At 41.9% G+C, this 26,395-nt stretch overlaps 1 protein-coding gene and 1 pseudogene across 2 annotated transcripts in view; both read left to right on the forward strand.

The window, feature by feature from the left end:
* The window catches only part of Sgk1 (serum/glucocorticoid regulated kinase 1), a 124,314-nt gene that overhangs the window by 53,589 nt on the left and 44,330 nt on the right, over positions 1 to 26,395 (forward strand). The window lies entirely within an intron of this gene.
* LOC116097833 lies at positions 13,166 to 13,999 on the forward strand (annotated as a pseudogene).

The raw sequence follows: 26,395 nt of genomic DNA on the forward strand, positions 1-26,395 counted from the left end.
AGAAGAGAAGAGAAGAGAAGAGAAGAGAAGAGAAGAGAAGAGAAGAGAAGAGAAGAGAAGAGAGGAAGAGAATGCTTAGTATAAAAGCCACAAGTCAGAGAACAGCCTTCCTGCATGGTGTCTGCTCCAGGTTCGGTTCTTGACTCCCCTTAGGGCAGGACTGCTAACTGGAAGTACTAGCTGAGCCCTTTCCTTCCCGAAGTTGTTTTTGGTCCTGGTGTTTACCATAGTTACAGGAAAGCAGACTAGAGACAATTGCTCAGTATAGCTGTGGATCTGTAACATTTTAACTCTTCATAAGTTAATGGGGTTGAAACATAGTCACACATAGGCTGCATGGGCCTTGAACTGACTGTGTAGCTAAGGATGGTTACAACTTCTTGTCCTCTTCTCTCTACCTCCCAAATGCTGAGACTAAAGGTACGTACTTACACACTCCGATATGTTCATGTTTACAGACAGATAAAAGAACAGGAAATGTAAACAACCCTGCTACTGTGATAACTGCCTCCTTGGGATTAAAATAGATCTAGAGGTCAGTCCAAAAGGACTTTAGCTTTGCCTCTATTATCCGAAGTTTTAAGACCACATTAATATATTACTTGTGAGTTTGTGGTAAACCCACAGCTACCAGGAAACCCACCTGTAGAAGGAAACAGTTGCAGGTCAGGCACCAGACCAGATGGTCTCCCACTATGAAGCTGTTCTACCCTGCAAAGAAAATCTCTGGAGAAACTCCGGCTCCCATAGCACCCTTACTGTGCTAAGTCTGTCAGGGGCTTGCTCTGGCCCTGCCTCTCAATGAGGTCCTAGCAATCCCAAACCCAAGGCATTCATTTTCTCATGCCCTGGTCCTCTAGAGCCTGGCAGACATGAGACACAGTTGATATGCAGTATGCTCCTCCCCCTCTCCTTTGTCTTTATTAGTTGAAGCTGAAAATTTTGCTCATGCAAACTTTTCTAATACCAAATGGAGAGTCTAAGCAAAAAGTCCTCAGTGGCCCAGGCTGTAAATCTCCTACATTCCAGCAGCTGCCTGCCAAAGATTCAGGCTGATTCTCATTAAGTCTACTCTCTCATATGGGATAGATTTGGCTGAGTGAAGATTTCCTCAGATTCCAAGTCCTCTGTCTGTCTTTCCACTAAGTTGGCTTAGAAAGTGCTGACTCAGCAGGCAAACGCTGTATGTGCTTTTTTAAAAGGTCTAATGAAGTCACAGTCCTCTCGAAGGAGCTATATCACTACAAAACAAGAAAGAAAACGAACATTGAAGTTTTGACAAGATTAAGTGTCAGGTCATGGCCTCTTCTCGGCAGTGTATGAAAAGCTCTGGCAGAAGACTGTCTTTAATCAACTAATTAATTAATCAGACTTCACGCAGTTCAGGGCTGGAGTCTAATCACTGCTACGAGCTCAGCTTCGTGTCTCCCTCCTCCAGGATACCTGTGCTCACAAGGATGCCTGGTGTCCTTGAGATTCTGTCTCTGAATTACTGAGCTCGGGAGCCCTTCAAGTTTGGAAGGGGGAGGGTCTGTCAGGGAAGTTTCCATCTTGGATTGACTTTTATGACATTGTGAATTTTTTCTGATCCTTCTTCAAAAAATACTATAAAAAATACACTAAAATCAGCCAGATGGCTTTGAATGTTTTTGCTTCCCTTTAATTCATATCATATTTTTATGAAGGCCTATATGGATTTAAAACACACACATAGACACACACACACACATTTCAAACTGCCCTCTTCAAAAGTTCTGCTTTTGGTATGACATAATAGCATCTCCAAGGAAATGGGGGTTGGAAGAATTCTAAGTTTGTCACCTACAACTGTCACCGTTCCTCACGTTTCTGCCCCCTATTTTTCTTGAGAATGCCCTACCACAGTAAACAGAAATTGTGAACACTAATGGAGGAGCAAGCAGTCTGGTCTTGAACTCATTTGTGTAGTCGAGGGTGACCTTGATCTGTGGGTCTTCTGGTCTCCACATTCTTAATTCTGGGATTATAGGCCTGGCCAGCAAGGCGGCAGGTTTTGTATGGAGCTGGAAACCAAACCTAGGGTTTTGTGAATGCGGGCCACAGGGATAGCCTACTGGTGGCCAGACAGCCCTCGCCCACCACCTCTCTTAATTTAAAATCCTAAGGAGATCATAAGGAATACTTTTTGAAAAGCCATGACAAATATTTTTAAAATGCCCTCTTAGGACATGAGAATCCATGTAACTATTCTCGCCAGCCAATGTTTTGTTTGTACATAATTGCTATAAACAAAATTGGAGAAAAGAAAAATTAACCCCAAAGACTTACAATTCTTTTCTCTAGAAAAGCAGCATTTTAAGATTCTTTATTCCAGTAATCGGTATGTAAAAGTAGAAACTCTACTGTTTTCTATCTGAGGTTTTGCAGTTTTTTTCCTTTGGTTTACAGTCACCTGAGATGGCCTAAGTACCTTCAATTCAAGCACTTTTTTTTGGATAAGAACCAGAAACCGTTTCCCTTGCATGTGGAGCTCCTGCTGTGAGCTGGCAGGGTGTTACAGGTTCCACTGCCAGTCAGTATAAGCACTGACTGATGCTACAGCAGTTCTTCTGGACCTTTCCTGTGATTAAAAAACACGGGCAAGATTTTTTTTATAATCACATGACTGAAAACTTTAAAAGCAATCTAATTACTTTTGTATATGTATTCTCTCCTTATTTCATATGTATATTTATTTTGCACATGACTGTTTTTATTGTGTTTAAATAATGTAAACTTATCCTTTTCACTTCACCTTTGGCACATTCATGTGTTACAATGTAAATTTGATGATTAGCATTATGGGTAATAGTCTACTAGTTCTACCAGATGATTACATTATATAACCATAGACCCTAGGATTAGCACTTTCTTTTTTTTTTTCTTTCTTTTTTGAATAGGCTTAAAATTATGGGGTGTTTCTCACTTGGAATAATCTTGGGATAAATTGAATCTTTGTATAAATTCCCAGGAATCTAGCGGTTTGAAGATAATGATGGTGATTCAAAAGCCTTTCCAGAACAATTTTAGAAAGAGCTGAATCAATAAAGGAGTTGGGGGTCAAAATTCCTGCTTGCTGTAGAAATGAGAGAAATAAGCCTGCCCCACCAGTGCTTCTGCTGTAGAAATGAACCTACCCCACCAATGCTTCCACTGTAGAAATGAGCCTACCCTACCAATGCTTCCGCTGTAGAAATGAACCTACCCCACCAATGCTTCCGCTGTAGAAACGAACCTACCCCACCAATGCTTCCTTAGAAATGAGCCTACCCCACTGAAAGACTGAATTTAGAAATTTGGAAAATGCATGTTAATGGAAATGCATTAATGTATAACCTTTACTTAAAGAAGGCATAGGAAGTCTCTGTAACGAGCCAGGAATGTGGACTGGTCAGTTCCAGGAACTTGTTGGTCACAGAGACCCCCTCTAGCTAGGGCCCAGAATAAGGAACAGGATAGCGGTCAGCCATTAAGAAGATAGCATTGCCCAGAATAAGGGATAGGATAGTGGTCAGCCATTAAGAAGATAGCATTTCCCAAACCACATTCCTTTTGACAATGTTTTACTTATGACCCTGACTCAACTAGGGGTTGGGTCCCTTTGGAATTTTCCACTGATTTTATGTTATGTTTCCTTGGTAACCCTCTCACCCCCCCCCTTAGTTTGTGGTTTTTCCCTTTAAATACCCCTCACTTCTTGTGTTTGGGGTCGAACCCCTCTGGCCTGCCAGGCTATGAGTTCGACTCCAGATCTGGCTTACCCCAAATAAACCTCATGTGATTGCAGCAAGATCGGTCTCTTGTGAGTTATTGGGTGATCGCATCATCCCGAGACTTGAGTGAGGGTCTCCCCAGTTCTGGGGGTCTTTCACCACCAATGCTTCCTTAGAAATGAGCCTATCCCACCAGTGCTTCCTTAGAAATGAGCCTACCCCACCAACGCTTCCACTGTAGAAATGACCCTACCCCACCAACGCTTCCGCTATAGAAATGAGCCTACCCCACCAACGCTTCCACTGTAGAAATGAACCTACCCCACCAATGCTTCCTTAGAAATGAACCTACCCCACCAACGCTTCCGCTGTAGAAATGAGTGTACCCCACCAATGCTTCCGCTTCCTAGAAGGGAATGTTTAACTTTTTGTCAATGATTCACCATTGATTTGATTTAATTAAAAAAAAACAAAAACAAAAAACAAAAACAAAAGAGAACATTGCTCAGTCTAGCATAGAACTCACTACATTTCCTAATCTGGCCTCAAACTCATGGAAATCCTCCTGCCTAAGTCTCCCAATTGTATTGGGTTATAGGTGTGAACCACCACACCTGCCTTTGTTTTTTTTTATTATCAAAAATGTCAATTTTTTTTCATTTTAAATTTGTTTTGATTCCCTGTAGCAGTTTCTCTCTGTGTGTGATTGGGTTTTGTATTCACTTTTTTCTTTTTTCAGTGGGGGGGGCAGTTGTTTTGAGACAGGGTTTCTCTGTGTATAGCCTTGGCTGTCCTAGAACTCACTCTGTAGACCCGGCTGGCCTCGAGCTCAGAAATCCTCCTGCCTCTGCCTCACAAATGCTGGGATTAAAGGTGTGCGCTACCACAGCCCGGCATGTATTCACTTTTAACAATGTAAAATAAATTCTTCTCACAGAGATCTAAACTTTCTTTCAATCTTATCTATGGCAAGATTTTTCTTATGATCAGTCTTGGTTATTAAACTCACAAGATGAACTATAACTTCTTTTCTCTGTCTAACAGAGAAGAAGCATGTATTAGTGGGATGCTAAATTAAGCATATTGTGCTTCTCGAATAGATAGACCATACAAGCCTTGCTCCCAACACCAGATATTCACATAAAAGGATTCTCATCCAACTAGCTTTCTGTCTGCCCGAGAGGCACATTTTGTAACCTACCAGATAACCAGGACATTGGATTCTCTTTGCCAATCATCCTAAATTCCCCTCCTTTGGGCCCTGAAGGTCCTCTCTTTGAGACCCAGCCCTGCCCTTCCTCAGAGGTCACAGATGAGAATCTAGACAGAAGAATGGGGAAGCAGGAACTAGATCCAGCCGCACTTACCTCTTCAACCACCAAACAAACCATTGCTTTACCAACCAAACAGGACAGACTGTGATCAACTTAGATAAAAGAATGTTAGGGCCAGGACCTTGGGGTTTGTACCCATGGATCTCTCCTGTAAATTCTATCCAGCCCGCATGCCAGCTCTCGGCAATGAGCTTGGCAGTGGGTGAGGACTATCTGGACTGATCCGGACATAGGGACTCTAGCTGCTGTCCCCTGCCCTCTTCATCATCCAGCAGTTAATCCTGGCCTGAGATTTGGCTGCCTTTGTATGTAGCCCAGTCTTCCTGACTTCTACGGGCTTTATTCATCTTACGGTAGTCATTCCCCAAAGCTACATGGCTTTTCCCTCTATGATAATATTGGTTTAGTAATATTACCTAGGAATAAGTAATTTTAAGATCATTCAAATTAAGAAGACATTTTACAAATTACCAAAAAAAAGTACAAGAATTTAAGGGATAGAGCTAAATGTAATTTTATGTTAGTTGATTTTTTTTTTTTAAAGACATTGTTTCTCCTTTTTCTCAAAGCTTATAGTTTTTGCTTGGACTGTATGCTAAAGTGATAGAATTTAATTTGTCAAGGAGCCTCTCCAGAAACTGTTTAGACAAAAAACGTTTCAGAAAAACTAAAAGGGGTTTGGGAATAGAGGTAGTATGCATGCATGCATGTATGTATGCACCCATGCACATGTTGACATGGGCTCTCACTATGGAGCCCCAGCTGAGAGCCTGGAACTCACAGGGTAGCAGACTGTTTTGCTCCAGCTTCCAAATGCTGGAATTACATCATAACCAGCTGCAGTAAGTTATTAAAGTAAGATTTTTATCAAATCATTAATTCTAAAATTCGCCTTCAGAGACCTGGCAAGACCCTTCCTAGGATCTTTTAAAGGAGTTGCCAGGTGTGAAGTGCTGGCTGGAGGTGGCTCCTTCCCACTTCCAAAGATCAGGGAGCCAACAGCTTTCCATTCATTCTGCTTCTACAGAGAATCCAGGATAACTCCTAAATTTTTCTATAGTGCATATGGGCTGATGGTGTCCCAAGTTAAGTCTATGCTCCAATTTTCATTTGTTGCCGATATCAGATTCCTTTGTCTTTGCAAGCTGGTAAATAAAATTAAATACTGCTAGGCAAGATTCTAGCAAACCTCAGTCTATAAAACACCATGTCTTAGAGCAGCAGTTCTCAACTTTCCTAAAGCCGCTTTAACACAGCCCCTCATGCTGCCATGACCCCCAACCCCCAATCATAAACTTACGGCATTGCTACTTCATAACTGTAGTTTTGTAGTTATGAATTAGCATTCATAACTGTATGAGTGCTAATGTAAATATCTGTGTTTTCTGATGGTTTTAGGTGAACCCTTGTGAAAGGGTCATTTGACATCCCAAGGAGTCAAGACCCTCGGGTTGAGAACTGCTGTCTTCAAAGCATCCTCTGAAATCAGGAATCCACGGATGTCCTGAAGAGGCTCAGCTCTCTTCTATGAAGGTCAAATTCCCATACTGAGTTAGACTGCCAGCCACCATATGAGAATATATGAACTCTCTTTTTCAAGTCCAGCCAGATTCCATGGCCTGTTATCTCTAATTCTAGTTTACTTTTCCAATGTCCCTGAACCTTGACAGCTGTAAATACACACGTTAGTCACAATAAACATGTGTCTTTTTCCCCAATGGGTGTTTCCTGTTGCTTTCCCATGGGTGGATGTTTAAATGTTTATTTCAGTAGGTTCAGTAGATTTCTGTGTGAAGAAGAATGTGAGAACTTGGCACTTTGGGAGGGATAGATAAACAGTGAATAGGTGGCTCCCTGCTTGAGGAATACAGGTTAGAGGGCTTTGCAGATTAGAAAATGCTAAATGTATTAGCCTGGGAGGATCAGAGCCAAAAAATGAAGGAAAGAAATTGATGACAGTTAGCTTGCTTCTTGGCTTCGAATGGAATGAATCAGCAGGCCTGAATTATTTTTAGAACAGGTGAAATCTGACCTCAGCATGAAGCCAGGACTTTCAGGTAGAGAGATCACAATATACTGTGACCAGAAACTGGAATGCTGAGTCTCCCCTAGGTCAGGTAGAGAGATCCCAAAACCATACATTGCAACCAGATAATGGGATGTAGAGTCTCCCACTAACCCTCCAAAAGACCTTGATAATTCTTAAAAACTACTTGAAAGTTTCTGCTGTGGCTTGACAGTAAAGTGCCCCCACACTGCTTCCTAGGAAGAAAGATTACTGACCAGTAACCAGGTGATCACATATATTGTGTAAGTGGTATTTAGGGGAAGGTGCCAGTGACACAGAAGAGCATATCCCTTCTTATTCTTTGGGGATCCACAGAGTCTTCCTAGAAGAACAGAAATCTAAGCCAAGAAGTGGGGGTTGCTAAACAAGAAGGGTAAAGAAGATAACCTCAGAGATGGAACATGTCGGCCAGAGCCTGAGGGTCTGGAATGATACCGGGACTGGAGCCAGCAAGGTGTAGCTCTATTGAAAATAGAATTCAGAGGGCTGGTGAGATGGCTCAGGGGGTAAGAGCACTGACTGCTCTTCTGAAGGGCCTGAGTTCGGATCCCAGCAACCACATGGTGGCTCACAACCACCTGTAATGAGATCTGACACCCTCTTCTGGTGTGTCTGAAGACAGCTCCGATGAATTACACTGCAGCGAGCAGGGCCAGAGCGAGTGGGGTGGAGAGCAGCCACACACATGATGGCTCACGGCCATCTGTACAGCTACAGTATACTCATATACATAAAATAAATAAAATATTTTTTTTAAAAAGGAAAGGAAATAGAATTTAGATCACTGAAGGTGTTTGAAAGGCATCTTACATAATTCAGCAACCCTCAGAAAATGAGGATCTACTTTGACTCCAGTCACAGAAGTGATACACAGGAGGAAGAAAGAACAGTCAAGAAAGAGGTGACTTTCTGACATTCCGCCACTGGAGATTTATGGTTTTGAATTATTTTATGGCTCTGATCATAAGGATAAATATGCTGGAGATTTATTACAATAAGGTGGGTTCTAACACGGAAAGGGACAAAGATGACAGCCCTAAGAGAGGTGACTTTTGGTTGTTTTTACAGAATATTGAAATGATCTTCTTCTATTTTTAAAATTACGTTTATTTATCTGGGGCTGGGGGTAGAGTATGTCTGTGTGGGGGACTTTTTGTTGTTGTTTTAAATTTCATGTGCATTGGCGTTTTGCATGTGTGTGCCTGTGTGAAGATGTTGCAGCTGCCGAACTTGTGGGCAGTTGTGAGCTTCCATATGGGTTCTGGGAATTGAACCCCACTCCTTTGGAAGAGCAGTTGGTTCTCTTAACCACTGAGCCATCTCTTCAGCCTCCTGGGACTTTTTGTATGGAAGTCAGAGAACAACTTTTTGGGGAGTCTGTCCTCTTTTTCAAATGACTCAGGTCACCCGGTTTAGGTCTTTTAACAATGACTAGAGTTCTCAGGTCTAAAACAGGACAAGGGATTACAAGACGAGCATGAAGCCTGAACAAACTTTATTTACCAAATTTGTTCCTATACATTACAGAAGGGAGCAGGTAAAATCAAGAGGTAGTGGGGTCACTTTGAGCAGAGCTTGTAAATTCTTTTTGCTGAAGCTAGTTACCTACAAGTAAATAAGAAGGTATAAAAAGGGCAAAGGACAGATGCTCCCAAGATCCTTCTGTTTTTATTATAGTTATTGACTATTTAAATTTTCATTTTTTAAAAAGGATAATTTATTTTATGAATAGGACTACACTGACAGTGTCTTTAGACACACCAGAAGAAAGTATCAGAGATGGTTGTGAGCCACCCTGTGGTTGCTGAGAATTGAACTCAGAACCTCTGGAAGAGTAGGTGGTGCTCTTAGCTGCTGAACTACCTCTCCAGCCCCAAGATTTCATTTTTAAGAGAGAGGGAGGGGAGAGGGCGAGAGCTACATGTGGATACCTGTGGAAACCAGAGACCTTTAGGACTGGATTTATAAGCAACTGTGTGTGGGCTACTTGACATGGATATTGGGAATGGAACTTCAGCTTTCTGGAAGAACAACAGCGCATGCTCTCACTGCTAAGCTAGTCCTCCGGCTCCACCCCTTTCTTCTTCCTCTTCTTTTTGCAGTGTGTAGCCCTGGCTGTCCTGGAACTCATAGAGATCCACCTGCCTCTGCCTCTAGCATGTTGGGATCAAAGGCATGCACCACTATGCCCAGCTCATACGTTTTTGAGACAAGGCCTCATGAATGTATCCCTAGCTGGCCTCAAACCGCCTATATAGCCTAGGCTGTCCTTGAACTTCTGATCTTTCTGGCTCTCCTCCTTGGGCTAGGATTACTGGCAAGTACAGACACACCTATTTTGTGTTTTGCTGGGGTTGAATCCAGGCCTTTGTTCTGGCGACTTCTATAGCCTGAGCCACTTCTTCGCCCTAATGACTCTCATACACTCATTATCTCACATTGACTCTTTATCAGGATGGAATGTGTCCAGGTAGGTGGTTTGTGTCTGTAATCCCAGCATTCAAGACACTGAAAGAGGAAGATTGTGGCAAACATGAGGCCATTTTGGGCTACAAAGTGAGTCCCAGGCCACCCTAGACTACAAAGCAAAAGCTTGTATCAAAAATCCAAATTGAAGAGGCAGAGGAGATCTCTGAGTTTGAGGCTGGCCTGTTCTACAAGAGCCAGTTCCAGAACTGCCAGGGCTACATAGAGAAGCACTGTCTTAAAAAACAAAAATTGGCGCCGGGTGGTGGTGGCGGCGCCTTTAATCCCAGCACTTGGGAGGCAGAGGCAGGTGGATTTCTGAGTTCGAGGCCAGCTTGGTCTACAGAGTGAGTTCCAGGACAGCCAGGGCTATACAGAGAAACCCTGTCTCGAAAAAAAAAACGAAAAAAAAAAATTGGCAATCCCTGCTGGGTAGTAGTGACACATACCTTTAATCCCAGCACTCAGGAGGCAGATGTAGGCAGATCTCTGTGGGTTTGAGGCCAGCCTGGTCTATAGAGTTTCAGGACAGCCAGGCCTACACAGGGAAAGCCTGTCCAAAAAAAAAAAAAAAACCTAAAACAAAACAAAATCTAAATTTATCCAGTAATATGGCCCAGTGGTTAGGACACTTGCTGCCAATCCAGAGAACCTTTGTTCAGTCACTGCTGGAAGGAGATAATTGACTCACTCTTATCTACATGTACACACACACACTCATATACACACTCACATATACACATGCACTTGCACACACACACTTGCACACACACTCACACATACACACACTCATATACACATGTACTCACACACACATATACATGCACTTACACACAAATGCACACACACACACATGCCCTCACATGCACATACACACCCATACTCATAGACACACACACACACACACACACAATAAATGTAAAGAAAAACATTAACAACCAAAAATTGAATATGCTAGCATTAAAGACCGGATTTGGACAAATCTGTTTATACCCTCTTGGCTACCCCTAATTTCTAATTTCCTTCCTAGTGAAATCCTAGCAATTCTGAGGCCTCAGTTGTTTATCAGAGATAACTGCAGAAGTCACAGGCTCATTTTACAGACTGAGTCTAAGATGTTTAGCTGCCATGAAGTACTTTAATGGATGGGTCATGGCTATTATGAATAACAGTATTTAATAAGATAAGTCAGAATACCAGTAATAAATGTATTAAAAACAAAAATGCCTGGGTCTATTTGCAAATGCCAGGCTGAAAGTATCTGTAACTACAATACTGGGTTTAGCTGTATGACGTAAACTTGGAAAAGACTCCAGCGCTGGTAAGGAAGAAGTGAAGGTCAGAGACATGACTTCTATGTGGTACATCCATATAGTGCCTGGTGCATGGTACATCCGTCTAGTGCCTGCTGCCCGATCAGTTAAGCTACATGTGGTCTTATCTAAACACAAACAACCACATTATTAATCTCAGGCATGACAACCAACCACTCAGACTAATCGGGCTACTTCTTCCTCATGGACCAGGCCTTTAATTCCTAAGTGTTCAATGTCTCAGAAGTGGTGGATGCCATTGTGAGTCCTGTGTCTGTGGCTCTGCATAGGCGGATTTTACTGACTGGGCCCCTGTGATGGGCAGCAGTAGTTTTTGAGGGGGAAAGCCCAGCTTCTTACTTGTCACCCAGGACGTTTCGTCAAAAGAGGGATGTCCCTGTTGTTGCTCTGTTGGCTTTGTTTCCTTATTTTCCACACCTTACGATAACAAGTGTTCTCACAACAGTTACCCTGTCTTAGCAACTCTGTGGGCAGTAGGGCAGGAAGGACTAAACTGGGGTGCTGACAGACAGAGGACTGGGCAGGGCAGCTGGGGTGCTGACCGAGGTCTGGGCAGGGCAGCAAAACTTTGACCAGCCTGACATCTCACTAGACACATTGCCTGCTGTTGCATTACCTAGTATCTTTATTTGGAGACAGTGTCTATTATGTACTCATGGCTTGTTTTCATGCTAGGTAGACCAGGCTGGTCTTGAACTCATGAGAGCTGCCTACCTCTTAATACTGTGATTAAAGGTGTGCTACTATATCTAGTAGGATTTTTTTTAAGGTTAGTAGAGGCCTTTGTAGCATCTTTATGCCCTGGGCTCAATACCCAGCACCATATAAAACCAGGCATGGCAATGAATGACTATTTTCCAACATGAGATTATATAAATACATAAATAATACATAAGTGATCCAAATAAGTACATAAATGCCACTGATCCGAGTATATGTCAAGTTCATACTTAGCAGCTCACTTCTTGAGTTTCTCGTTTATAAGATTAATAATAAAATCTGAACAGTGTTGCTGTGAGGCACAGGTGAGATGTCAGGATATTGACTTAACGTCTTTTTTATTTTATTCTTCTCATAGGTCTTCCCCAGCTTCTTTGTCATAAATAAATAAAAATAAATGAACCAAATAGGTCTATCATGAAAAAAGATAAGGCAGAAAAGAGCTGTGGGCCCAGAGTCCCGCCTGCTGCTATCCCTCCCTCACCCCCTGTCCTGTGTTTCCATTGGATAGGTTTGTTCCCCACAGGCCTGTTCTGGGTCTTTTTGCTCAGCAAACACAGAATTGAAACAAGGAAGGAGAAATACAAAGTAACTGAATGGCTGAGTGAGCTAATGCTAGTACAATATTTACACAAGAGATGTGTTTTGTTTTGTTTTGTTTTGTTTCCTAACCAATCAAGTTTCTTATTTCTAGATACAGGTGTCATTTAGCAATGAAAATACCATGACCAAAAGGTTAGTTGGGAAGGAAAGGGTTTATTCAGCTTACATTTCCACAGCATTGTTCATCATCAAAGGAAATCAGGACAGAAATTTAAACAGGGCATGGAGGGATAGTGCTGGATTGCTCTTCATGGCTTGCTCAGCCTGCTTTGTTAAAGAACCCAGGACCACTAACACAGGGATAGCATCACCCAAGATGGGCTGGGTCCTCCCCATCAATCATTAATTAAGAAAATGCCTAGTCAGGCAGTAGTGGTGCACGCCTTTAATCCCAGCACTTGGGAGGCAGAGGCAGGTGGATTTCTGAGTTTGAGGCCAGCCTGGTCTACAGAGTGAGTTCCAGGACAGCCAGGGATATACAGAGAAACCCTGTCTCGAAAAATAAAAAACCAAAAAACCAAAACAAAACAACAAGACAAAACAAAAAAGAAAGAAAGAGAGAGAGAAAGAAAATGCCTTACAGCTGGATCTGTGGAGGCATCTTCTCAGTTGAGTGTCCCTCCTTTCTGCTAACTCATTTGTGTGTCATTAAAACCAAGTTGGTCAAGTTGACCTGCAAACACATCACTATTAAGTCACAACCCTTCCTTTGTTATTCATCCCCAAGATCTCACATTAAAACCATAAATAACTTTAAAATTCCCCACAGTCTTTACAAATTCAAGCACATTAAAATTTCAATCTGTTTAAAATATCTAGTCCCTCATTTTCTCCTCTTGTCTTACCGCTCTGGATCGGGTCTGTGTGGTTGTGTGACTGTTTGGTGGCAGTGGCATGTCCCCAGACACCATGAGCAGCTTTAGCAGCCAGGAATGCACTGCACTTTCCACCCCCGAGCACCAGTCTTTCTCCCAAATGAGAAATGGCAGTATATTTCAGCATTTTGTGATGTTCCGATTTATTCAGAGAAGAGTGTATTTTGCATGGTGTTTGAAGGTCTGCACTGTTCAAACGCAAGACTGGAGATTGCTGCAAAGAACCCTTTAAATTCAGCTAAGCAAGATACGAAAAAAGAAAATCCCATCTCAAATTTGTTGCTTTATAAAGAATACACCTGAACTATGGTGCCATCCCTCAGACAGGAAGACCCAGGACTTAGTGACAAACACTCTGGCTGTTGTGGTGACAATGACCCAACTGACACTTTGTGAAATTGTAAGCCAGGTGTGTGCAAGAGTGTGCAAGAGGGGAAGTGATCACAAGGAACATTCTGGGCATATTGGCTCTGATTGCTGGTCGAAGTCCTGACTGGAAAGTCATTGCCCTTGATTGGGATGACCGAGAAGCAGCCAATTATAATGATGCTTCTGATGTTCCGGCTACTTAGAAGCTACTGTTGCCTGGTTTAGAAAGTGAAAAATTCCTGACAGAGAACCAGACATGTATAAATTCAATGCAGAATGTAAAGACATGGATTTTGTAATTGACGTTATTTAAAGTGCTCATGACTATCGGAAAGCATCATCGAGTACAAAAACAGATGGAAGTGGAATCAGGTGTATGAAGACCGAGGTGTCAGAGAGCCACTTTGAATGCAGTCCTGATGTTGCTGAAGCCACTGTGGATACTCTACCACAACCATGTGAGTCTGCCGGCTCACTACTGACAGATGTGGATAAGTAGTTCTAGCACCAGAAAGAACATGACAAGTTTCCCCTGGAATACAAGCTGAAACCACTGTGTTCTGTTCACCTGGAAGCAGTAGATGCAGGAATAACGTAGCTTTTCAAAGCTTTAAAGGTCTGTGTAACTCAGCCAAGGAAGCAGATCCTGCTGTCAATGGATAAGGCTAGCTATCCAGACACTTGACATTAGGACAGAGACATCTTCCACTACGCATTAGCTTTCCAACCCACCATGACATGGGAGTCGCTTGAGCATAGATGTGCTAGGTGAACACATATTGATGAGTATGTTTTCTGTGTTAGAAAATAAAATTATTTTGCTGAAAATAAAATCTCTCTCTGAAAACCCACAATCTCTTTCAAAAACTCAGTTCTTTAACTGTGGTAAAAATCAAAATTAAATTAAATACCTTTCTCAAGAAGGAAGACTCTGGGAATGTGAGAATCTGAACTACGGAAAAGAAAACTCCAACAGTAGAAATAACTCAACGTCCAATCTGGGATTCGTTCACATCTCCCGGGCTCCTCCAAGGAGCCTGGGTCACCTCTCCAGCTCTGCCGTCTACAGCACACACAGCTTTTCTTCTAGGCTTTGACTGGCTCTACTCCACTGCTGCTGCTGTTCTTGGTGGTCATCCCATGGTACTGGCATCTCCAAAACTCCAGGGTCTTCTGCTGCAACTGGGCTGCACTTCTCACAGGCTCTCTTCATGGTGCCAAGCCTCAACTTCTTTGCAAGATCCCTTCAGTCCTGGCTGTCAACTGTACTGAGTCTGTGCCTTCACCAACGGCCTCTCCTGGCTTTTCACAGTGCCAAATCTCAGCTGCTCTCCATGACCCCTTCATGCCTTCAGAACCAGTAGCCCCTGGTGAGTCTTACACATTACCAAGTCTGGCTGCTGCATGAGGTAAAAAACTTTTGTCGCTTCCCGATCACAGCTTGTGTGTACTGACCCTGAACAAACACTTCCCACAAGATCTTACCTCAGCGATACCTGTCTCTTCTCACTCACCACTAACTTCCTAGCTCCAGCTAACCAGTGTCTATTGTCCCAGTAATGCAAGGTTTCATTTCAATGTTGGAGGCTCTTGTTAATTATGACTGAGTCTTCAGCTCCAGCTGACAGGCATTACAGAATCTCAATTCAAAATAGCAAATGCCCGAGATAGAGTCTCTAAACTTCCTCTGAACTTCACAAGCCAGGCCTCCCTCCATCTTCTGCACTGCTCTCAACATTATCCTCCAAACTCCTACAGAACAGCTTACTGAGCTCTTAATACTCAATGGCTTTCTAGCCTAAAGTTCCAAAATTCCCCCAAGACAGGCTCAGGTCTATTGCAGCCATACCCAACAATCCTGGTACCAACTTGTTTTTGTTAAGGTTTCCATTGCTGCGACAAAACACCATGCCCAAAAAGTAACTTGAGGAGAAAAGGTTTACTCAGCTTACACTTCCACATCAATGTTCCTCATCAAAGGAAATCAGGACAGGAACTCAAATAGGGCTGGAATCTGGAGGCAGCAGCTGATGCAGAGGCCACAGAGGGGTGCTGCCTACTGGCTTGCTCCTCATGGCTTGCTCAGCCTGCTCTCTTATAGAACCCAGGGCCACCAGCCCAGAGATGCTACCACCCACAATGGGCTGGGCCCTCCCCCATTGATCACTAATTGGAAAAATTCCTTACAACTATATCTTATGGAGACATCTTTTCAATTGTGATTCCCTTCTTCCAGATAACTTGTTTGTATGTTAAGTTGACATAGTGAGTACACTGTCTCACAAAAGCAAATACACACAAGAGAAAATAATGAACTTCCCTTACACTCACATGTATAAGTAAACATGCACTAGGGTAATTAATTATCACTTATAGATTAATGATACTATCTTAGAGATCTTTCTGTTGTTGTTGTTGTTCTTCAACAGGGTTTCATACAGCCCAGGTTAGCCCTGAACTCCCAGTTTACAAGAGGCTGCCTTCAATGCTGATCCTCTTGCCTGTCTCCAGTTCTAGAATTATGGACTATTACACCATACCCAAGTTTGGTGAGCTTTCTGAGAATAAGCCTGTTTATGTTATTCATTAGGTCAGGAGTAATGAACAGTACAGATAGGAAAACAAATGATAATTTGATTTCTGCAAGGATCATGCTATAAAACTATAAGACACAATGAAATGTTTCCGAGTCTCATAATGAATTGTTCCAGCTATAATTTGATCATTTATTTTTAATATGTCTTCATCCCAGATAATTTAGCAATAAAACTTAATCTTTAGATCATTAAAAATGATATTTATTTGGTTTTTAGAGACAGGGTTTCTCTGTATAGCCCTGGCTGTCCTGGAACTCACTCTGTACTCACTGAATTCAGGGTGGCCTTGAACTCAGAAATCTGCCTGCCTCTGCCTCCCAAGTGCTGGGATTAAAGGCGTGAGCCACCATTGCCCAGCTTATAATTTTCTCATCAATCCATAATTGTATATTAGTCCATCATTATAAATTCCATATTTCCCATACTCATATACAGAGACCAAAAACTTAAAAAAAAAACACCTGAGGTCAGGAGGAACCCATAACCAACAGGAATTATAAAAGAGCTAATGAAGGCAGCAGGTTGTTCCCAGGCTGTTTCAGAAAGCAATTGATTTCATGTTTCTTTTTTTTTTAATTTGTTTATTATTTATTTATTATAAGTACACCGTAGCTGTTTTCAGACGCACCAGAAGAGGGTGTTAGATCTCATTACAGGTGGTTGTGAGCTACCATGTGGTTGCTGGGATTTGAACTCTGGACCTTCAGAAGAGTAGTCTGAGCCATCTCCCCAGCCCCAATTTCATGTTTCTTATCTGTAGGCCGGTGGTGGTTTTGGAGCCTTGGTCAGCCAGTGGACACTTTTGCACATTTGGCTCTTTACCAGCTGAGAAGCTGATGTGTTATCAGAGGGAAGTGTAGTGGCTGCTTTTCATAGCAGTATAATACAGTGCTTTCTGTTGGGTGGGACACTCTGTCCAGATTTCCTTTGTACCAGATGGCTGTCTCCCACAGTCCAAAGCTCCTGGGATCATTAGGAATCCAGATGTGCTGGCTTCTGCAGAGCCCTCCCTGCAGAGTCAGCCTTTAGACTCCTCCTAAGCGTGGGTAGGCTCACTGATAATGTATATGATCATTGTTCATTTCTGATTTTGATCTGCAAAATAAGTGCTGTGTGGGGTTTTAAAATGTTTAAATTTTAAGTAGATGAGCAACTGCTCTGTGGATAAGGCACTGATGGACACCTGTCAGGGATTCAGTCCTGGGTCCCAGGGTTCAAGGCTTCTCCTTTCTTAATTCACCAAACATGCCCCAGTTCAATTACACTGTTTCCATTTGACAGGATTTTGTTCATTAGTAAGTACAATGCACTTTCATTTTAGGAAAAAACAAACTATGTATTCATTTCAATGTGCCCCAGATTGGAGATGTTTATTAAGCTGGTCTGCCTTATTTCCCACTTGTACCAATTAAAAATACTAATTATTTCTGTGCTAGTATCCCAGGACCATCTTTCCATGCATGAAAGTTTTGGAAGGAATGAACATTTTAAAAAAAGACTGGTTTGGGGAATTAGTCTCATTTTAAAATATTTTATGTCTGTTCTGGAATTCTGCTCTGTTGGACAGAGTCACCAGAGCCTCTGATTTACACAGCACGGCTGTAATTGTTTCAGAAAGGGATATATCTTGATCTTGCTGGTAGCAACCTTTCAAATGAGGTTTTCGTATCTATTCTCAAAATCTACTATTTTTCTAAGACCTAATGCCCACTTTCTGAATTCATGAATCCACTCCATCTCTTGTTCTCACACCGAGTTCTCTAGGTCTGTGTGAGCAGGGAGCAGATGGTTTACTTTTCTGATGTAAAATGGGGGGCTGGGGGGGCGCAAAGATGATATTCCCAGCTGAAAGACAATGAATCTTCTCAGAGATGTAATGAAAAACCTCTGTTAAAATTTTTTAGAAAAATAAAATCACTAAGTCAGTGCAACAAAGGGGAACTTCCTTGGCAGAAGGAGACAGTTACATCTTTATTGCTATAAACTTTTGTGTATATGTGAGTTATTTATGATATATTATTCTCAATGACAAGTTTGTTCTCTTTTTAAAAAATTATTTATTTATTTTATGTGTATGAGTACACTGTAGCTGGATAGAGGGTTGTGAGCCACCATGTGGTTGCTGGGATTTGAACTCAGGACCTTTGGAAGAACAGTCCATCTCGCCAGCCCCAACAAGTTTGCTCTCATTTAAGTGAGACTGTAAGCCCATATACTTCATTTACCCCCTCTAACAATCCTGTTGCTTGAGAGAAAATAATATTTTGGAAGAAAACCATTTCAATGGGACAGGCAATATGCTAAGGCTCTGAAAGCAAAGAGATAGTAAGAAGCCATTTTCCTTAAAAACTGTGTGTAAGTGAAATTTAATTTATGGAAGTGTGGCCAGGGACATTGGACTCCCACACAGGAGAGCATTCACTCAACACAGGTCATCTGTAAGTAACGCGGTGGCAGCCTTTGGAACGAACGATCGGTCGTGGCTGATGCTGCCCCAAATAGTGCCTTCCACTGGCACCCCACTCGGGTGTGCACTTGGAGCCACCTGCCTTCTGAGCTTTGAGAAGAATAACCTGAGCTCAACATGGAAGGAAACACAATTAGCATAACTCTCTAAAAGAAAAACCTCTGTGGCATTCACTATTTAGAATAAGGCTCTTTTAGAGTTGTTGGCAGGACACTACACTAAGTCACCCCTTAATGAGTGTTTAAAGTTGGTTTTCTTGGACTGTTGATGGAAATAGCACTTAAAGAAGATGCAATTCTAGGAGAGGAAATTATGCCATTGTTTCAGTTAGGGTTTTACTTCTGTGAACAGATACCATGACCAAGGCAATGCTTATAAAAACAACATTTAATTGGGGCTGGCTTACAGGTTCAGAGGTTTAGTCCATTGTCATCAAGGTGGGAGCATTGCAGTATCCAGGCAGGCATGGTGCAGGAGGAGCTGAGAGTCCTACATCTTCATCTGAAGGATGCTAGGAGCTGACTGGCTTCCAGGCAGCTAGGACAAGGGTCTTAAAGCCCACGCCCAAAGTGACACATTCCTCCAGTAAGACTGATACCTCCTGATAATGTCACTCCCTGGGCCAAGCATATTCAAACCACCACAGTTACATTATGTAAGATGTATTAGAACAAAATTGCATGTCTTTAAAAAAAAAAAGTACAAAGTTTCACTGCAATCCTGGCTGGCTTCAAACTTGAAGCAATCCTCCTGCCACTATGTAGAGAGCCAAGGTGACAGATCTATATCTATGTCTATATCTATGTCTATGTCTATGTCTATGTCTATGTCTATGTCTATATCTATGTCTATGTCTATGTCTATGTCTATGTCTATGTCTATGTCTATGTCTATGTCTATGTCTATGTCTATGTCTATGTCTATATCTATCTATCTATCTATCTATCTATCTATCTATCTATCTATCTATCTCCTTACACCCAGCTGTTAAATTTTTTAAACTTCACTCTTCTTTTGGTTTTTCGAGGCAGAGTTTCTCTGTGTAGCCCTGGCCGTCCTGAAACTCACTCAGAAGACCAGGCTGGCCTCAAACTCAGAAATTAGCCTGCCTCTGCCTCCCAAGTGCTAGGATTAAAGGCATATGCCACCACTGCCCAGCTAAACTTCACTCTTCAGTTTTAGTTTCTGAAATTCCTCTTCCCATAACTGATTCTGTTTGGGGACAAACCAGCTATTATGAAAATCTTTTAAAATGTATATAAGAGACTAGGGAGATGGCTCCATCAGCAGAGTTCTTGCTGTGTAAACAGGATCCCCAATGTCCACTTAAAAACCTGGGGTCTCCCAGTGCCAGGAAGCAGGGATGGGAGCTCCTTGGAGCTTGTTGGCCACCCAACTAGCTACATTAGTGGAATCCAGGTTCACTGAGAGAGTTTCTGTATCAATAAAGTGGAGAGACACTGAAGAAGGTGCCTGATAACCTTTGACCTTGACACACATGCACATGTACCCACACATGTGTACATACCCACACAAACACATTTATACAGCTCTCAAACACCAATGTATTTTAAAATGTATACAGACAAGTCAGTAATGCTAAGTAAGGGTCCTTACATGGCCTATGGGCCCAAACTAACATAGTGCATATGGTCTCAAAGCAAAAGTTGCCCAAACCGTCGTGTTTTGAAGTCATGTTGCTGTGTTTGGAAAAAATTAATTGATTAAAAATACTTCTGGGCTGGAGATATGGCTCAGTGGTTAAGAAGAGCACTAGCTGCTCTTCCAGAGGACCCAGGTTTGACTTTTGGAACCCACATAATAGCTTGTGACTATCTATAACATCAGTCCCAAAGGATCCAACATCTGCCCTCCTCAGGCACCAGACTCGCACATGGTGCACAGACAAGCATGCAGGCACACATCTATATAATAATAAGGGAAAGAAGTCAGAGGCAGGTGGATTTCTGAGTTCAAGGCCAGCCTGGTCTACAGAGTGAGTACCAGGACAGCCAGGACTACACAGAGAAATCCTGTCTTGAAAAACAAAACAAAACAAAACTATATACATACACATATATGTATATAGTAAGGGAGAGAGAGAGAGAGAGAGAGAGAGAGAGAGAGAGAAAGAGAGAAAGAAAGAGAGAAAGAGAGGAGAAGGAAGAAAAAAAAGAAAGGGCAGGCCTATTTCATTAAGTGAAATATCTGATGTTAGCATCCAGAACCTGCGGCAGATATGGGCGGGTCCACAGACCTGTTGCCAGGACAACGGCCACCATATTCCCAGAATCCATTGGGTTCAACTCCCACCTTTACCTGGACCTACTATGTCACAACCCGTATATATGAGACAATTCCTCTATTTTCTCCCTCTCTCTTTCCCCTCTCTCTTCCTGCGCCACTATCCTCCACCCCCTCTTAATTAAACCTCTTACATGTGAAACTGTCTGGGCCTGGTGTTTGCAGACGCATCCCGCCGAGACTCAAACCCATCATCTGATCTTGTTCTTCTTTAACTATATGAAGATATTCCTCCCAGTTAAATCTCTGCTAAGGCTTTCATACTGAGCTCCATTATTTTAAAGCAATCCCCTTTGTTTGCTCTTCCATCTGTGCTCCATGCTCTTCCCCTTTCTTTGTGATGTCTGGTTTCTTTGCTTCAGATTGGTCTTCACTGCTTGACTTCAGGAAGTTCCCTAAGGCCTTTTGCCTTAGACCTAGAGGTTTCAGGAGAGAATGCAGAGCCCATCCCCTGTGTTGCACTCGGTCAGTGGTGGCGCACGCCTTTAATCCCAGCATTTGGGAGGCAGAGGCAGGCTGATTTCTGAGTTTGAGGCCAGCCTCTTAGGTCTACACAGAGAAACCCTGTCTTGGAAAAACAAACAGGTCTGTCAAACAAACAAACAAAAACCCCCAAAACCAAAAACCAAAACAAAACAAAAAAAGGTATTTATAGAGCATCAGACTATATAGAAATTATAGCTACAAACCAAACCCCTGGGTGCTGTCCTGCTCTTCTTTTCCTGACATTTTCCCTTTATTCCTTCCTTGGTCTTTTCCTGACATTTTCCCTTTATTCCTTCCTTGGTCTTTTCCTGACATTTTCCCTTTATTCCTTCCTTGGTCTTTTCCTGACATTTTTCCTTTATTCCTTCCTTGGTCTTTTCCGGACAGTTTTCCTTGGTGACTTTCTAGTTTTGTGAGGTTTTTTTGTTTTTTGTTTTTCCAGAAAAATTTCTGGTCAAAATAATTTTTTAAAATCAGAAATTATCTGTGTACTTGTAAGACAATAATGTCAATTTCACTTGACATTAATGGGATTATAAACAGTTTTAAGGATGTTTTGGGACATTTAAATACAATGTCCGTTGTTTTTCTCCTCCGGATCTTTTTCTTTTTCTTTTTCTTTTTAAATCTCTGGAAAGCGGGCTGAGAGTGAGGACAGCATGCCCACGTGTGCAGCTGGAGTTCATCCGCCGTTAGAACAGTAGCTGAGGTAACCTTGTCTCACTCACTTGTTAGCCTTCGGGGAGTTCAGGCAGTGCTTCCCTGGCACGCCGCTTTACTTTGGGAAAGAATCCATGGGAAAACTGCCCAACAAAAGCAGTGATCGAAGCCCATGCTGACTTAAAGGAAATCATCACAGAGAGGCATTGAGACTCTCTGTCCCCTTTCCTGATGACACAGAATGAACTGAGGGATGAGCATCACACCGTATTATCAGAGTACAAGTCCTGAGACAGTAGAGCTCCACATTAGAGTTTAAGACTGAGTGTGAAGGTTGCTTGCCCAACAGGTGACAGGCTCATCATTTCAGCCCACATTTCTTAGGATGCTACTTATTTACATTGCAGCTTCTTCCAACCATGGCTTTCGTCTTTCCACTCCTGAGAACCAACAGACCTGATGTCACTTTATGCTTGTTTGTTTCTTTAATTTGTTGAGCTAGGTTCTCATTTAACTCAAACTGACCTGGAACTTGTTCTGATTCTATCTCCACCCCAGGAATGCCAGAATTGTGTGTGTGTGCCACGCGGCATGTTTTACCTGGTGCCCAAGGAGTCACAAATGCTGGAGAGGCACTCTACCAGCTGAGCTACTTCTCCAGTCCAACATACCTGCTCTGTTTTCAATAAAATATGAAAAACAGGCAGAAAGACAGCTAGTCAGTGACAGGAGAGAAGAAGAGAGACTGGCTTACAAATGCAGATAATAGATAATTTTAAAGATAGAAAGATAGTACACAGTAAATGTTTTTAAATTGTGTGCGTGTGAGCTGGGGTGTGCAGAGATAGAGGCCTAGGATGATTTTGTGAAGTCAGCTCTCTCTACCTTTACATGGCTACCTTTACATGGACTCTGGGAATGGAGCCTAGGTTTCTGGGATTCTACTGAATACACCTTTACCTGCAGAGCCATATCATAGGTCCCTGATTTCTCGTTTGTCTGCTTGCTTGCTTGCTTGCTTGCTTGCTTGCTTGTAATTGAGGAGCAAGGGCCTGTTGGTGCATGCTTGTAATCCCAGAGCTTGAGACGTGGAGACAGAGAGATCAAGAGTTTAAGGTCTCATAAAACAGTCTTGGCTTACAAGGACCCTGTCTTGATAGGATTCTGTCTTTCCAGATAGAAATAGAAATTATTTGAGAAACTTGGAAACAAAAGAAATATATACAAATGAGCTCAATAAGCATTAATTTAAATATTCATCTTTTCCTCAAAACACAAGTTTATATTATGATTCCTTTTATTTAATATGATATGGATAATATTCCTCCATATTATTAAAATCACCTCATAGACGATTGTGGTGACCCATAACTTTAATCTCAGTGCATGAGAGCCTTAATCAGGTAAACATGGAGTGGAAGGCTAGCCTGGATTACATAAAGCCATGATATTCCAAAACAAACCAACAAGAGCCAGGAATGGTAATCTAGGCCCTTAATGCCAGGGCTCAGGAGGCAGAGGCATCAGATCTTTGTGCTCCAGGCTAGCCAGCCCTACAGAGTGAGTTCCAGGACAGCCAGAGCTACACAGAGAAACCATGTCTCAAAGCAAAACCAAAAACATGACAGACTTAGAAATGGCAGTTTGTAGGTAGCATGTGTAGGTAGCACTTAATCCACATCTACTCAATCATTTCTCTGGTAAGTGTTAGGTCAAGTTGCCTCCTGTAGCTTCTTAGTGCTCTTGCTTGTTTGTTTTTAATTGGAGCCTGAATCCTTGATCTCTCTGCCTTAGCTTTCTGAGTTCTAGGATTACAGGTGTATGTCACTTAGCCCAGCTAAGTTTATGAATTATTTTTTTAGATTTATGAATTATTTATTTAGGACACATTACCCAAATTGAGATAAATGGGGTAAGATCATTGAACATCTTAAAGCTCTGGAAATATAATGGCTTTCAAAAACTATTAAAAATTAATGTTAAACAGTCTGTGAGAATGCTGGCTTTCATCAATGTTGCTATTTTAAAATTTAGGTCTGTACATTATCTTGATACCATTTTCTTTCCAAATATAGACAATCTAATTAAATATCATTATTGCTAGCCCATGTCTTTACATGGGAAAGAAAGATAAATATGCAGTATTTGAAATCCATGGATTAAGCGTTTTCCCTCAGCTTTTCTATGTATCTATCACCTGGTGTTTTGGGGTGCATGGTGACAAATCCTCAAACTAATTTCTGATCTGCACCAGCAATCTCTGAGGCCAATTTTCCATCCTGTAGATGAGCTGTCTCATCTACAGTAGAATTACATAAATTGCTGTGTGCTGAGCATTGGTTCTCCAGTCTCTCAGCACCTAATTATTGCAAGGTCAAACCCTGCAATCCCCCCACCCCCCAGATGTGTGCCATGCTCATGTCCTGAAGGGAATCTGTTTTTCTTTTTATTCTTCTCCACTCCCCCCTCACATATAGATATTTCAATAATAGTATTAACTGAGAAATCCAAGCATCGAAAAATGAAGTGCTCATGAATAAAAATTCCAAAGATTTTTTTTATTACATTTTTACTTTTGTATTGTATGTATACCACAGTGGGCATGTGCGGATGTCAGAAAAAAATTTATAGGCGTTCTCTTTTTCTACCATGTGGGGGGGAACAGGGGACTTGAACTCTGGTCATTAGGCTTGGCAACAAATGCCTTAACCAGTTGAGTCATCTTGCTGGCCCCAAAGATGTTAATGAAGTCTTTTTTTTTTCTTTTTAATTTCCCACTCCTAACCTTGAGACCTCATTCCTGCTGTTCCCCACAAAGAACAAAGCCCCAATATACACATGCCAGCACATACCCATTAATAGAAACCAAGCAGAAAAACTTGCTGATGTATATTTGTATGTATACATTCGTGGACATTTTCCTGAACCTTGCTGTGGTGGTCAGTCAGACATGGGGAACGTCTTCTCGTTCTTGTTTGTTCGTGTCATCTGATAGGAGCTACTTTTCCCTGAAAATCATTTATGATTTTCATTTCATCTAGTATAAAATAAAAATCGTTTTAGTATAAAACTGGATCGCTTCCACGAATGTTCCGAGGAGTGATTAACCCATTTTCTCTAAGAAACCAAGCATTTGTGAGAAATCTCAGTGGCACTGAGACTTGGTGCAGTTGCACAGTGAAGGCAGCGGAACAGAATGACTTTCACAGATATGTAAGCAGGAGGTGGCTCTAGGTGGGTGTGTTTCTTTGACCTCTGGAGTGCTCAGAGCTTGTTGGAGTGAACCGGGAGATGGTAAGGCAGGTTTGCAGAACAAAGTGAGGTGACTGCTGAGCTTAACAGACAAGTCTCAGCCAGGGATCTCCTTTGTAATTTTTCTTCTGTACCTCTACCCCCAGCCCACCCGCCTCACCTTTACACCGCACGTGTAACCATAGCAAGAACTTGAATTTTCATCCCACTGCAAACAGCACGTAGAACTCTTGGAAGATCTTGATGAATGCTGAAGGTAGGGTAGTGTGGACTTGGAAGATCGTGATGTATGCTGAAGGTAGGGTAGTGTAGACTTGGAAGATCGTGTTGTATGCTGAAGGTAGGGTAGTGTGGACTTGGAAGATCTGGATGTATGCTGAAGGTAGGGTAGTGTGGATATCCTTCATCTGTACAGGGAAGAAAGACTTCTGGTCTTGAGCAGAGGCTCCTGATAAGATATGCACACAAACAAAACAGACACAACATCGAAACATTATTTATTGGCTTCTTTTGGCCTTTTTGAGACAAAACTTCTCTTTGCCCAAGCTATTTCACACTCTTGAGGCATCTGCAACCCTTCTTCTTCAAGCTCCTGATGGACAGATGGGTGCAACCACGTCCAACTTTTCCTTCATTCTTTTAATAAGTAACCATCAGTTGACCCTTGTGTTCTATGTTTGTATGTTATTATGCTAAGACACTGGGAAGGGTTTCTGAATAATTCAGGGTGCAGTCTCTCTGCCCAGCTCACACTCTGGCAACATATAAATGACAAATAAGAAGCAATAACAATGCTTTGTTTTATTCAAGATGTACATAGTTCTTCCTTTCTCTCCCCCACTGTTTTTATTTCTTTTTTAAAAAATTTTATTGCATTATGATGAGAAAAGTTACAGATTTCAATTTATCTGAATTTGTTAACATTTAAAAACATATTTCAATTAAATATAATTGAATCACATTCTTGTTTCCCTTTTGTACCACTGTTCCTCCCAGAGACCGCCCCTTCAAAACCTACAATATCTTTTTTGTCATATTCCTTAAAATTTATAAAATATTAGAACAATAAAAATAAGCATTATAAAAGTTGTTTGATATAAAACAACAATCAATTTAACAGTCTTATGTA

This window comes from Mastomys coucha, unplaced genomic scaffold, assembly GCF_008632895.1.
Source record: "Mastomys coucha isolate ucsf_1 unplaced genomic scaffold, UCSF_Mcou_1 pScaffold2, whole genome shotgun sequence".
In the NCBI taxonomy this organism is placed as follows: domain Eukaryota; kingdom Metazoa; phylum Chordata; class Mammalia; order Rodentia; family Muridae; genus Mastomys; species Mastomys coucha.